We start from the raw sequence: 13,646 nt of genomic DNA on the forward strand, positions 1-13,646 counted from the left end.
CTGTGTGGTTTTGAATGAGATAAAGAATCAACGCTGGATGTAGCTGCACACATACTTTATTTTGTTGAATTTCCAATTGATGAAGTATTTGATAAGCATGCCTGATAAGATGGAAAAAAACGGGCTCTTTCCCAATGGTCCATTTTTGTCATTTAAGTACATAGATTTGTTTTAGATTACATTTGGTGATTTTTATGTTATTTCTGAAAAGGTAATATATACACATGGCTTAAAAATAAAACAGTATGAAAAAATCTCATTCCCATTCCTGTCCCCTGTTCTGGTCCCACACCTCTTATTCGGATGACCACTTGTTTAAAGATTCATGTAGATCTGTCTAGGGTTTCTTTGCAAAAATGCAAGCCCACACAAATACATGTTATTACTCCCTACCTTTTCTTACACAAAAGAAAGCATTCAATACAAAATACTTTGTACTCCTTAATAGTACATCCTGGAGATTTTTCTGTATCAATATATACAGAGATCCCTCACTTTATTTTTTACAGCTGCATAATATTCCATGGGAGAGATGTTTTGTAATTTATTTAACCCACCCCCTGTTAGGAACATCATTTGGGTTGTTTGCAGTCAGTTTCTCTTTTTTTTTTTTTATTTTGTTGAGATGGAGTCTCACCCTGTCACCCAGGCTGGAGTGCAGTGGTGCAATCTCAGCTTACTGCAACCTCCGCTTCCTGGGTTCAAGTGATTCTCCTGCCTCAGCCTCTTGAGTAGCTGGGATTACAGGCACGCACCACCATGCCTGGCTAATTTTTGTATTTTTAGTAGAGACGGGGTTTCACCATGTTGGTCTGGCTGGTCTCGAACTCCCGACCTCTTGATCCGCCCGCCTTGGCCTCCCAAAGTTCTGGGATTAGAGGCACAAGCCACTGTGCCTGGCGCCAGTTTCTCTTATAAACAATGCTGCAATGACTAATCTGATATATTTGTTATCTTTCATGTGGGCAGAGATATTTGTAGGTTGAATTCCTAGAAATGGGGTCAGTGAGTCAAAGAGTAAATGTATTTCCAATATTAATGTATTCATCCTTCGCTGAATCTCTGTAGTTTAGCAATGAATTGAACAACTGCATATTATTTATGGGTGAAAAGCCCCAAAGAAAAAAGAAATGCTGAGTCCAGATGTCACCTTCAGTCAATGTAGAGTGGTGGTTACCACCAGTGATGAATGTCTTAGAGTGTTTATGCATCTGTGAGTGTGTGAGTATGTGCTCATTTGTGTACTCTGAAAACCCTATTTGAAAAAAAAAAAACTTAACCATCGGGTTATTAGACAGATAATCACTTCACTCCACTTTCAAATCAATGAGTTTCTTATTCCAGCTTATATTCCAATAGTCCAGAGCTTCTAGGGAATAAAGGTAAAACAATCTGAGAGCTCTGAATTCCTCCACAGGGCAAGTACCATGTAAACTAATAGATGATGTTAAGGTTCTCAAGGTGGTGACTAAACAGTTCCCCCAGTCTCTGCAACATAAACATAAACTTAAAAATTACACGGTAAGCTAGATATTCATTTTGAAAATAACCATGGAATTTGAAAAAATAAAGCTGAAACAAACAAAACACACCACCACGAACAACAAAAACAACAAAACAAGGAGGAAAAAACCGACTTTCTGGTGTTTTTGCTAAAAGACAGCAGGGTGGGTTGGGGGAAGCTCTTCTCATAAAAGAAAAGTACTAGACAATCTGGTCTTTTAAAGGGTCTTGAAAACAGATTATGCAGTAAAACTGAGCTGTCAAAGACCCTCAGAGATGGTCTCACCTGGCTAGTCCTATGAAGCGCCCAGCTAGAGGAGAGTTTTCTTTCTCATTTTCAATAATGTGGTTTGTGGTTAAAGATGTGCATGCCAATGGCAGGTCTGGGGGTGTGATGTGTTTGAAAAAACGTTGGATTTATATTTTGCAATACCAGCCAGATTCAGGAAGTGACACTCAACCACATTTTCTTGACCTGGGTGGAGATTAGTTGAGAATGTGTTTGATAGGTAAACAAATGTTGAGAAACATTTTGACATAGGACGTGCTGCATATAACTAGTTTTGTGAAGATGATGCCCTTAATGGGTATATCTTCTATGAATGACTCAGGTCATCATCATAGGCTTGGGTTATTGTAACATCTAGCAGGTATGTTGCACTGTGGAGAGCTGTTTTTCCCCTTAGTGGCCTTGGAGGGTGAGGTTTGGAGTGCTATTCACATTTTTCTGTGCACTGGCTGTGCAGTGGCCAGCCATTATCTCTTTCCAAGATGCTCATTTGTTGGGGCTCAGTATGCACCACCCCAAAACATACTGTGGGAGACAAGATGTGCCACCCCAAAATATACTTCTTGGCATGTTTCAAGCTGGTTATTCAGATAAACTGCAGACGCAGGAGTATCTCTGAAAAACTGCCCTTTATAAAAGAAATGTATGCCTAATGTAAATTGAAAGTTACGTTTCTTGTAAAAGAAATCTATATTAGTAAAACTATCTGTATCAGGAAGAGGGCTGTTCCTAGACAATTTTTATTACCTGAGATACTTTATTTGCATAACAAGACAAAGTTTTATTCACCTTATATTTCCTCCCTCCCCTTCTCATAGCTTGTCTCTACCACCCCCAGAAGCCCCCAAGCTCCTCCTATTCCTTTCTGTAGCTCATGCTGCTATATAAGCTTCCATCATCTGGTCTTTCTTCAACTCTCATATTTTCGTGGGACCCCTGTGCCAATGTGTGTAGTTAAACATAGTTTTTTTTCCTGCTAATCTGTTATATGCTGATTTAATTCACAATCCTGCCAAAGAACCCAGGAGGGTGGAGGTAGACCATTTGGTTCTCCCTGCACGAACTGCAGTGTATTTTTTTGGGCCCAAGGTCAAATACCAGCTCCACTGTCCTAGTCCTGTGACCTTGGCTGAACAGAATAATGATCCTCCTGTATATAAAGAGGACAAAAGCACACACCTCCCAGACTGTTCTGAACATTGGTCCCCTGTTAAAGAAAACTTCTCCTCAACTTCACTCCCTCTTCACCATTTCTTTCCATTAATATTACAGAGAATCCTTCATAGGGAATTTCTTTTAAAAATTTTATTTATTTATTTATTTATTTATTTATTTATTTATTTATTTATTTATTTTGAGAAAGAGTTTTGCTCTTGTTGCCCAGGCTAGAGTGCAATGGCAGGATCTCAGCTCTCTGCAACCTCCATCTCCTGGGTTCGAGTGATTCTCCTGCCTCAACCTCCCAAGTAACTTGGACTACAGGCATGCACCACCACACCCGGCTAATTTTTGTATTTTTAGTAGAGACAGGGTTTCTGCATGTTGGTCAGGCTGGTCTCAAATTCCCGACCTCAGGTGATCCGCCCTCCTCGGCCTCCCAAAGTGCTGGGATTACAGGCATGAGCCACCGCGCCCGGTGGGATTTTCTTAAACATTAAATATTTAATGTTTTAAAAACCCAATAACATCAGCATTTTTAATAACAATTTTTACTGTAAATTGACAATTTATAATTGTGTATATTTCTGGGTACAAAGTGATGTTATAATTTATAAATACAATGTAGGATAATTAAATTAAGCTAGTTAACATATCCATCAGCTCAAATATTTAGCATTTTTTCCGACTTTTATTTTAGTTTCAGGGGGTACATGGGCAGGTTTGTTACACAGGCAAATTGTGTGTCACTGGGGTTTGGTATACTAATGATCTTATCACCCAGGTAGTGAGCATAGTACCTGATAGCTGGTTTTTCAGCCCTCCCTCCCCTTCCACCCTCTCTCCTCTAGTAGTCCCCAACGTCTATTGTTTCCATCTTTATGTCCATGTGTACTCAATATTTAGCTTTCACTTAAACGTGAGAACATGTGGCATTTGATTTTCTGTTCCTGCATCAATAAACTTCGGACAATGGCCTCCATTATCCTAAGCTACATCTTTTGCAGCTGTATCCATGTTGCTGCAAAGTATGTGGAATACTATGCAGCCATAAAAAAGAATGAAATCATACCCTTAGCATTTTTTGTCATGAGAACATTTGAAATTTACTCTCTTAGCAATTTTGAAATGTACAATACTGTTTATTAACTATATTCACCACACTATGCAATAGATCTCAAAGAAACTTCCATATTCCTTCTGAGATTTTTGTACCTCATTCATCATCTCCCTAATACCCTCACCCTCTAGTCTCTGTAACCACCAGTTTATTCTCTGGTTCTACGAGTTTGATTGTTTTAGATTCTTCATTTAAGTGAGAATATACAGTATTATTTAAGATCATTTAATTAAGTTTTAGTATGTATAAAGTATTTGGTGTCAATGCCTACATATTTCTATAGAATGAAACAGAACAAAACATTTCCCATCTGAACCACAACCTGCATGCCGGTGTTGTCTTCACTGTGGGTGGATCACGGAGCTATGGCCTACACACCTCAGTGCCTTTTGAAGGAAATCATTGTTAAGAGTCAATGCTTGGAATCAGGTGGACAGGGATCAAGTCCCATTTCCACCACATATATCTGTGTGTCCTCAGTTAAGTTATCTGACCTCTGTCTGCCATAGGCAAAATTCCTAGTTACGTATATCAAAACTATCTCCTGGTGTATATTACAGAATATTAGGAAGCTCAAGCATCTCAGGGACAGGGAAGGACTAAAGAAAGAGCCAAGAATAACATCCAGATTATACTACTGGTCCATTATGGAGCCCATTACCCAGATTTCTGGGCAAAAGAAGATGGATGTGCTGCTCAAGGGCTGACTTGTAGAACTTCCAGAAGTGGTACCTCTGAAAATGCTGTATTCACCACACTCAAGTTTTCAAATCTGTGAAACAGGTATAGTAAGAATATTTACCTTATGGGGTTATTTTGCAGATTTGATAACACTGTGTATAGAAAGACCCCAGTATGGTGTTTGGCACTTAGTAAATGCTCAGTTAATGTTTCTGCTTCATTTCCTCCTTCATTTTCTTCTACCTTAACTTCTCATCTATTTTCTTTTTTCTTCTTTTCTTTTTCTTTCTCTAACTTCTTCCTCCTCCTCCTGTTTTTCTCACTTCTTCACTTCTCTTCCATCCCCTTTCTTCTTCCTCATTCCTTATTTCTCTTCCTAAGAGTTGGTAAGAGGCAGCGTATGACTATTCTGCCAACGGAAACAATTTTCCCTGTTTCTGTGACAGGGGGTGTCATGGAGTACAGCACCAAAGAGCTACTGTTTAGTTGGATATTACCATAAATTAATAAATGCTCAATACCCCACTTTCTCCTTTTCTTCCCCCCCTCCACTCCCAGTATTTACCCAGTGGCATCAAATCTGGAATGGGCTATCTTCATATCAGAACCAGAAAAAATGGAAGGGAGTTACACCAGAAACCATAAACCCTATGCAAGGAGGGATTTTGTTTAACATCTTTTTTTGAGATAGAATTTACAAACATAAAATTTACCCTGAAAGTAAATGATTTAGTAGTTTTTAGTATATCCAGTTTTGTGACTATCACACAAGTTTAGAACATTCCTCTCAACCCCAAGGAGACCCCATTCCTATTGGGCTGTCACTCCTCATTCCCCGCCATGCAGCCCTAGGGAACTTCTAATCTACTTTCCATCTCTATGGATTTGCCTATTCTGGATATCTCATGTAAGTGGAATTATACAATATGTTACTTCTTGTGACTAGCTTCTTACACTTGGCATGTTTTTGAGGTACGTCCATGTTGTGGTATGTGTTAGCACTTCATTTTTTTTTTTTTTGGCTCAATAATATTCCGCTGTGTGGGCATATCACATTTTGTTTATCCATTCATCAATTAAGGACATTTGGGTTGTTTCTGCTTTTCAATTATTATGATAATGCCTTTATGAAGCTTCATGTACATTTCTGTGTGAACATATGTTTTCATATCTCTTGGGTAGATATCCAGGAGTGGAATTTCCAGGTCATGTTCACTCTCCTTAACATTTTGAGGATTTGCCAGATTGTTTTCCAAAGTAGCTGAGGGCAGGGATTTTTGTCTGGTTTGTTCATCGCTGATCCAGTGCTGACATATGGTAAACTTAAAACTATTTATTAAATAAATTGAATAAATGAATTAATAATTGTCTGGTAAAGATATAATTTTTCCTTATATATGTAAGCATGCATAAATAAATATATACATATATAAATATATACTATATATTTATTTATTTATTTATTTTTCACGATAAGGTCTCTTTTACCCAGGCTGAAGTGCAGTGGTGTGATCTTGGCTTACTGCAGTCTCCACTTCTTGGGCTCAGGTGATCCTCCTACTTCAGCCTCATGAGTAATGAGGACCACAGGTATGCACTGCCACGCCTAGCTTTTTTTTTTTTTTTTTGGTATTTTTAGTAGAGATGGGGTTTCACCATGTTGCCAGGCTGGTTTCAAATTCCTGAGTAATCTGCCTGCGTTGGCCTTTCAAAGTGCTGGGATTACAGGTGTGAGCCCCTGCACCCAGCCAACATATTTTTGTTTAAACATTACATATGGCGTACAGTTTTTTTGTTTTGTTTTGTTTTGTTTTGTTTTGTTTTTTAAGACAGAGTTTCGCTCTTGTTGCCCAGGCTGGGGTGCTGTGGCACGACCTCGTCTCACCTCAACCCCCGCCTCCCGGGTTCAAGTGATTCTTGTGCCTCAGCCTCCCAAATAGCTGGGATTACAGGCATGCGCCACCATGCCTGGCTAATTTTCTGTATTTTTAGTAGAGACGGGGTTTCTCCATGGGCATATAGTTTTGTAAATTGGCAATTGTTGTTTGTTAAAAATGGAGTTTTAAAATTCTACTCTAGCTGTGCAGTTCTGGGAAAGAGGCTTTTTTTTGTGTTGTCCTGTGTGCCACCTTCTCACCTGGAAAGGAAAAGAAATTAACTGAGCATGAAACTTAAGTGAGATAAAATTGTATGTGGCAATACATGTATACAGTAATACAGGGAACGTATTGAAGTGCTAAAAAACAAGAAAGTAATTTCTTTATTGTTATCTTCCAGTCTGTTGCTAGCTTGGTAGCTAGAAAACCAAGCTTAAAACATAGAATATGAGAAAATAATTTATGAATGAGAATCTGGATGAAGTTGTAATTTTAGTTAATTCACCATTCTCTCACTTTTGCCACCACATTTCTGTGGCTTGAGCTTGCATGATGGTGTGCATGTGATAAATTATTCTTATGTGATAGAAATTCCTTCTCCTGGATGAAATATAGCCATGCACAGAACAGACACCTTGTCCCTTTGAAGGTCTTTATATTCCTGGAACCCAGCCCACAGCCAGGTAAATAGCAGAGGCTCAACACAGGTTTTGAGTGTATAAATGAATGAATGAGTGAGCTTTTGTTACATGATTTTCGTGTTTATGTGCTATTTTCTTTTTTTGTAGATGGTTTTAAGAACTCAATTCGGCCGGGTGCGGTGGCTCACGCCTATAATCCCAGCACTTTGGGAGGCCGAGACAGGAGGAGGCAGGCGGATCACGAGCCTGGCCAATAGGGTGAAACCCCATCTCTACTAAAAACACAAAAATTAGCCAGGCATAGTGGCATCTGCCTGTAGTCCCAGCTACTCGGGAGGCTGAGGCAGAAGAATTGCTTGAACCCAGGAGGCAGAGGTTGCAGTGAGCCGAGATCGCGCCACTGCACTCCAGCCTGGGTGACGGAGTGAGACTCCATCTCAAAAAAAAAAAAAAAGAACTTAATTCAAAACCATGCATACATGCGTGTGTGTGTATGTATGTATACAACTTTCTTTTATACACACACCCATATATACATATATATACACACACACACGTAAGTAGAAAGGTAAGTAAAAACATAATTTTCTCTAGGTAGTATGATTACGGGTGTTTTTTATAAGCTTATTTGTAATTGTTTTTATTTTATTATATTTAAAGTTTATTTCATTTAAAAATATTTAATTAAAAATAAAGATTGAATATATTTAAAGCATACAAGCTTACAACAATCAAATGAACACATCCATTACCACCCATGTTGTATATTAGATTCTCTGAACTTAAACTGAAAGTTTGTACTTTTTGACAACTTCTCCATTTCTGCTAATCCCAACTTCCTGACAATCAACATTCCACTCTCTGCTATGAGTTTGGTTTATATTAGATTCTCTGAACTTATAACTGAAAGTTTATACTTTTTGACCATTTCTCCATTTCTGCTAACCCCAACTTCCTGACAATCAACATTCTACTCTCTGCTATGAGTCTGGTTTTCTTAGAGTCCACATATAAGTGCAATCACATAGTATTTGTCTTTCTGTGTCAGGCTTATTTCACTTAGCATAATGTCCTCCAGGTTCATCCAAATTGACACAAATGGCAGGATTTCCTTCTTGTTTATGGCTGAGTAATATTCTATTGTATATATGTACCACAATTTCTTTATCTATTCATCCATTGATGAATACAATGGATACTTAGGTTGATTTCATATCTTGGCTATTGTGAATAATGCTGTAATGAACATGAGGTTATTTTCCTATTACTTTTCAAAAAACCATGCGTTATGCTATTGATCTGGAAATGTATAATAAATGCATTTTTGAAAAGAAAAAAATTATTTCTAGGTTCTTAATGATGTTTTCGACAATCTAATTTAAAGAGCTGAGTTACTTTTTTCTACATGACTTTTAAAGATTATAGCTTTAGAATATGTTTTAAAATAAAATAAATAAAAATGCTATTTCAGAAGAATATTTATCCATGTATATATACAGGAGGAAAAAAATTAAAAAGGAAGAATATTTAAAGATAAGCTAAATATGTATCATATAATGTGGAGTTAAAATCTTAGGATATAAATTCCGGGGAAAATGTATATATAATACATAAAAATATTAATGCCATTTATTTCTGAATTTTGAAGTTACAAGTAGTTGTATTTTTTCTTTGTACTCTTCTTACTTTTCAAAATTATATATAAGCACACAATTGCTATTATAACCTGAAAAATCATTTGTAGAGCTTATTACTTTTTACGAAGGAATGTCTTTCTGAAATATACGTTTGAACTTTGCTTTGATTACTAATTATTTGGTAAAATATTAATAAGCAGAATTTTATAATTTATTAGAGTAAGAAAAATTTACTGTCAGGAAACAAAACAAAATAACCAAGACATTCTTCAGTTGGTAAATGGATAAACTGTGGTACATCCAGACAAATGAATATTATTCAGTGCTAAAAAGAAATGAGCTATTAAGCCATGAAAAGACATGGAGGAAACTTAAATGCATATTGCTAAGTGAATGGAGCCAATCTGAAAGGGTTACATATTGTATGATTCCAGCTGTATGACATTCTGGAAAAGGCAAAACTGCAGTGATAGTAAACAAACAAACAAACAACAATGGTTGTCTGAAGTTGAAGAGAGGAAGTGATGAATGAGCAGTTAAACAATTCTGTATGATACTATAATAGTGTGTGGACATCACTCTACCTTTGTTGAAACCTCTAGAATGTACAACATCAAGAGTGAGCGCTAATGTAAACTATGGGCTTTGGGGGATAATGACAAGTCAAGGTTGGGTCATTGATAGTAACAAAGGTACCCCTCTGAGTGGGATGTTGATAGTAGGGGAGACTGTGCATGTGTAGGGAGAAGGGAGAATAGGAGAACATTCTGTATTTTCTGCTGGATTTTGCTGTAAACCTAAAGCTGCTCTAAAAAATGAAGTAAAATAAAAAAAATCAGTGAATGATATTCAGTATCCCTATTTTCAATGAATTATATTTGGGGCTTTCTTTTGGAATTTTTGTTTGCTTTTGTTTTTAACTTGCTCTGAAAAATGCTGCATTGAGAAAGCATTGCACAGTTGCTTCTTAAATATTCAAGAATGTGTTCCTCCCCTCAGCTGAGATATTTGACCTTCAGCCTCTTTGTGTTAGAATATAAGAATGGAAAGTGTAATTGTCCTAGGGAATCAAGTAAACATCTTATTAGAAAATCTTTTGAGAAAATTTTGACACAAGTTGGTGTTCTGGGTGTTTGAAATGCATATAAAGAATGGCTCATATATAAACTTTGTCCATGTGCTATGATGGGCTAAATTTGATATCAGAATGGGTTTTAAGAAATATATATATTCAGCATCTATTCACCCTATTTCTGGTGACAATACCCTGATTTTCCTCTGGAGAGCTGCCCGTTGCTTTACTCTCAACCGATGTGGGGCTCCACCCCCAAGATCAGGCCCACAGAAAGTGACACAGACCCAATCTAATCGGAGCACTCCAGTCCCTGGCCACAGTGATTGGCTCATAAATGGGCTCAATGAGTGCTCATGGCAAGAAATATCTTAAGTGACTAGAATGAGGTGAGGTGTGTGTGTGTGTGTGTGTGTGTGTGTGTGTTTTGCAAAGTGTAGAAGAGCATGAATTCCAGAGCCCTATTGCTTAGGTTTGAATCCCAGTTCCCCACTTCCACCACCAACCAGCTAGGTAAACTTGGAAAAATCACTCTTCCTCTCTGGGCTTCAGGCCTCAGTCTCTTTCCTGTAAGATGGGGTCAATACTACTCACCTCATGGGGTTCTTATGGGGATTGTACAAGTTAATCTTTGTGGAGCGTGACACGGTGTTTGTCTCAACATTTTCACTTGGATATGTAACAGGCATCTTACACTTGATATACCTCAAATGAATTCTCCTTTCATAGTCTTTCTCCACTCAGTAAACGACAACTCCATCCTCCCAGTTGCTCAAGCCAAAAATCTTGGAGTTGTCTCTGACCACTCTCATTGTCTCTTTACCCTATCGGCAAATCCTGTCTGTTGTACCTTTAAAATATATTCAGAATTTAATTGCATCTGCTGATGCCAACCCAGTTCAAGGCACCATCATCTCTTGTCAGGATTATGGCACCATGGCTTCCAAAATGGCCTCGTTGCTTCTGTCCCTGCCCCACTTCCATTTCTGCTCAACAAACAGCCAGAGTGAGCCTGACAAAACACGTCAGGACATGTCACTCTTGTGCACCAGTGCCTGCCTATCTCCGGGTCCCAAACACACAATTACATCTCTATCCTCATCTCCCACGTATTTCCTCCTTGTTCTTTCTGTGCCATGCACCTGTTACTTGACCTCTGCTGTTCTCTGAACACACCAGGCTTGCTTCTGCCTTAGGGCCTTTGCAATTGCTCTTCTCTGTCTGGAGCCCTGTTCCCCTAGATTTCACCTCACCTTCTTCAGATTCTTACCCAAGTGCCACCTTCTGAGTGAGACCTTCCTTGGTCCTTTACCCAAAATTGCAACCTTCCCCCAAGTCTTTATCCTGTTCCCTGCTGAGTTTGTTTCTTAGCCTACATCATCACCTCACATGTGCTATGGTTTACTTATCTTGTCTATTATATGTCTATTCCCCTTTAAAACATAAGCTCCTGGCAACTGAATTTGTTTAACTGCTATAAACCCAGTACTAAAATAGTTCATGGTGCTCAGTAAATATTTAATGCACAAAGGGCTGAATAAGGGAATGGAAGTCAAAAGAATTGCATTACAGTGTGATACTCATCAACATATAGTTGTGCAGTGCCCTCTAAGTACCAGGGACTTGCTAACCACTGAGGATGTACCTGAGACAAAGATTGTTTGGCATCCTTCTATAATCTAGTTGGGGATGGAGGTGGGGTGGTAAAACTGTCCCAAAAAATCAGGAAGTATAGGATGCATATGGTTATCCATGATACAAGCTTGTAATCCAGACATGAAGGCCTGTAAAAGATGTCTCAGATTTGGAGTGTCTAAACTGTCACCTGAAGGTCTAAGGAACAGCAACTGGGTGAGGGAGGTGGGGCAGTGGGAGAGCTGAAAAGTCACCAGATCTGTTAAGCTGCGGTCAGACCTAAGGGAGGATGTGGTTGAGAAGTTGACTTCTAATGAACTCCTGTCTTTACTCTGATGAAATAAACAAGGAAGCCTAGAATGAAGGGCAGGCAGCCCAAGTGAATTAAAAGCATTTTGAGGCATCTTGCCAAGTTCTGTTTACTCTTATTTCGTTAAAAATACAGAAAGAGTAGTACATACAAGATTCAGCCTTGCTCAGTTTCAGGATGTGGGAGGAGAAATCATGCAGTTGTCTTATATGAATCTGCTAGAAAGAAGCAGGTCACAGGTGTGATCTGTGTGGCATCAACGAGCATGCTTTTCTGTTGTTTTTGATATTCAGCATTTATCTATTCTTCTTTTCGCGATGGTATCCTGACTTGAGGAGGCACAAAACATATTGAGGAGACAAAGACCTCCCTAAAAAAAAAAAAGACCTCCCTAAAAAAAAGCAGATTAACCCTGAGCTTCCTGGTGACACTCAAAGCCTTCTGACCAGGAGAAGTGTGAAGAAATGGCGAGAACAATCCCTGGACCAATCAAAGACCACACGCTGCTGCATCCCATGCCCAGTGCCCACGTCCCGCCGCCGTTGCCAGCATGCCCAAGAGAACGGCTGAAGGGGATGCTATAGGAGATAAGGTCAAGGTGAAGGATGACCCACATAGTAGATCTGCAAGTTGTCTGCTAAACCTGCCCCTCCAAAGCCAGAGCCGAAGCCTAAAAAGGCCCCTGCAAAGAAGGGAGAGAAGGTACCCAAAGGGAAAAGTTGACGCTGGCAAGGAGCGGATAACCCTGCAGAAAATGGAGATGCCTGAACAGACGAGGCACACAGAAAGCCGAAGGTGCTGGGGGTGCTGAGGGAAGCGTGTGCATTTTTGAAAACTGTGTGCTTCTGGTGGCTGCACAGTTTGAAATACTGCTTTTTATCAATTTTTTTTTTTTTTTTGAGATGGAGTCTTGCTCTGTCGCCAGGCTGGAGTGTAATGGTGTGACCTCAGCTCACTGCAAACTCCACCTCTCGGATTCAAGACATTCTCCTGCCTCAGCCTCCTGAGTAGCTGGGATTACAGGCACGTGCCACCACACCCAGCTAATTTTTTGTATTTTTAGTAGAGACAGGGTTTCACCATGTTGGCCAGGATGGTCTCGATCTCCTGACCTCGTGATCTGCCCGTCTCGGCTTCCCAAAGTGCTGGGGTTACAGGCGTGAGCCACCGTGCCCGGCCCTATTTTTTTTTTTTTATCAAGTTTTATAAAAATCAGAATTTTGTTTTACTCTTTTTAAAGCTATGTTGTTAGTACACAGAACACTTTATTGTTTTTTGGGGAAGGCGCATACGTCACTAATAGAATGTCTCTGAAGCTGTATTGATGTGGGGAAAACACCTTTCCCTTCTAGTTTTTAATTTTTTTTTTTTATTTTTAGTAGAGATGGAATTTCACCATGTTGGCCAGGCTGGTCTCGAACTCCTGACCTCAAGTGATCTGCCAATCTCGGCCTCCTCAAGTGTCGGGATTACAGGCATGAGCCACCATGCCCAGCCCCCTTGTAGTTTTGAAGGACTTCCTCTTGGCTCCCAGGAGGAGGGATTCCCTGACTTTCACCACATGGTCACCTTGGCACAAAAGCTTTGTGGTATGGAAAAACAAATTCATTCGTTTTTAAATCCTCTTCTTCCTTTCCACTCTTCAGCATAGACTTAACTCCCTTAAATCCAGACACCTGTTGGGACCTGACCCCCAATAATTGGTTACCAGTGTGTCAGGCAA

Source organism: Pongo pygmaeus, chromosome 3 (genome assembly GCF_028885625.2).
Source record: "Pongo pygmaeus isolate AG05252 chromosome 3, NHGRI_mPonPyg2-v2.0_pri, whole genome shotgun sequence".
Taxonomy (NCBI): Eukaryota; Metazoa; Chordata; class Mammalia; order Primates; family Hominidae; genus Pongo; species Pongo pygmaeus.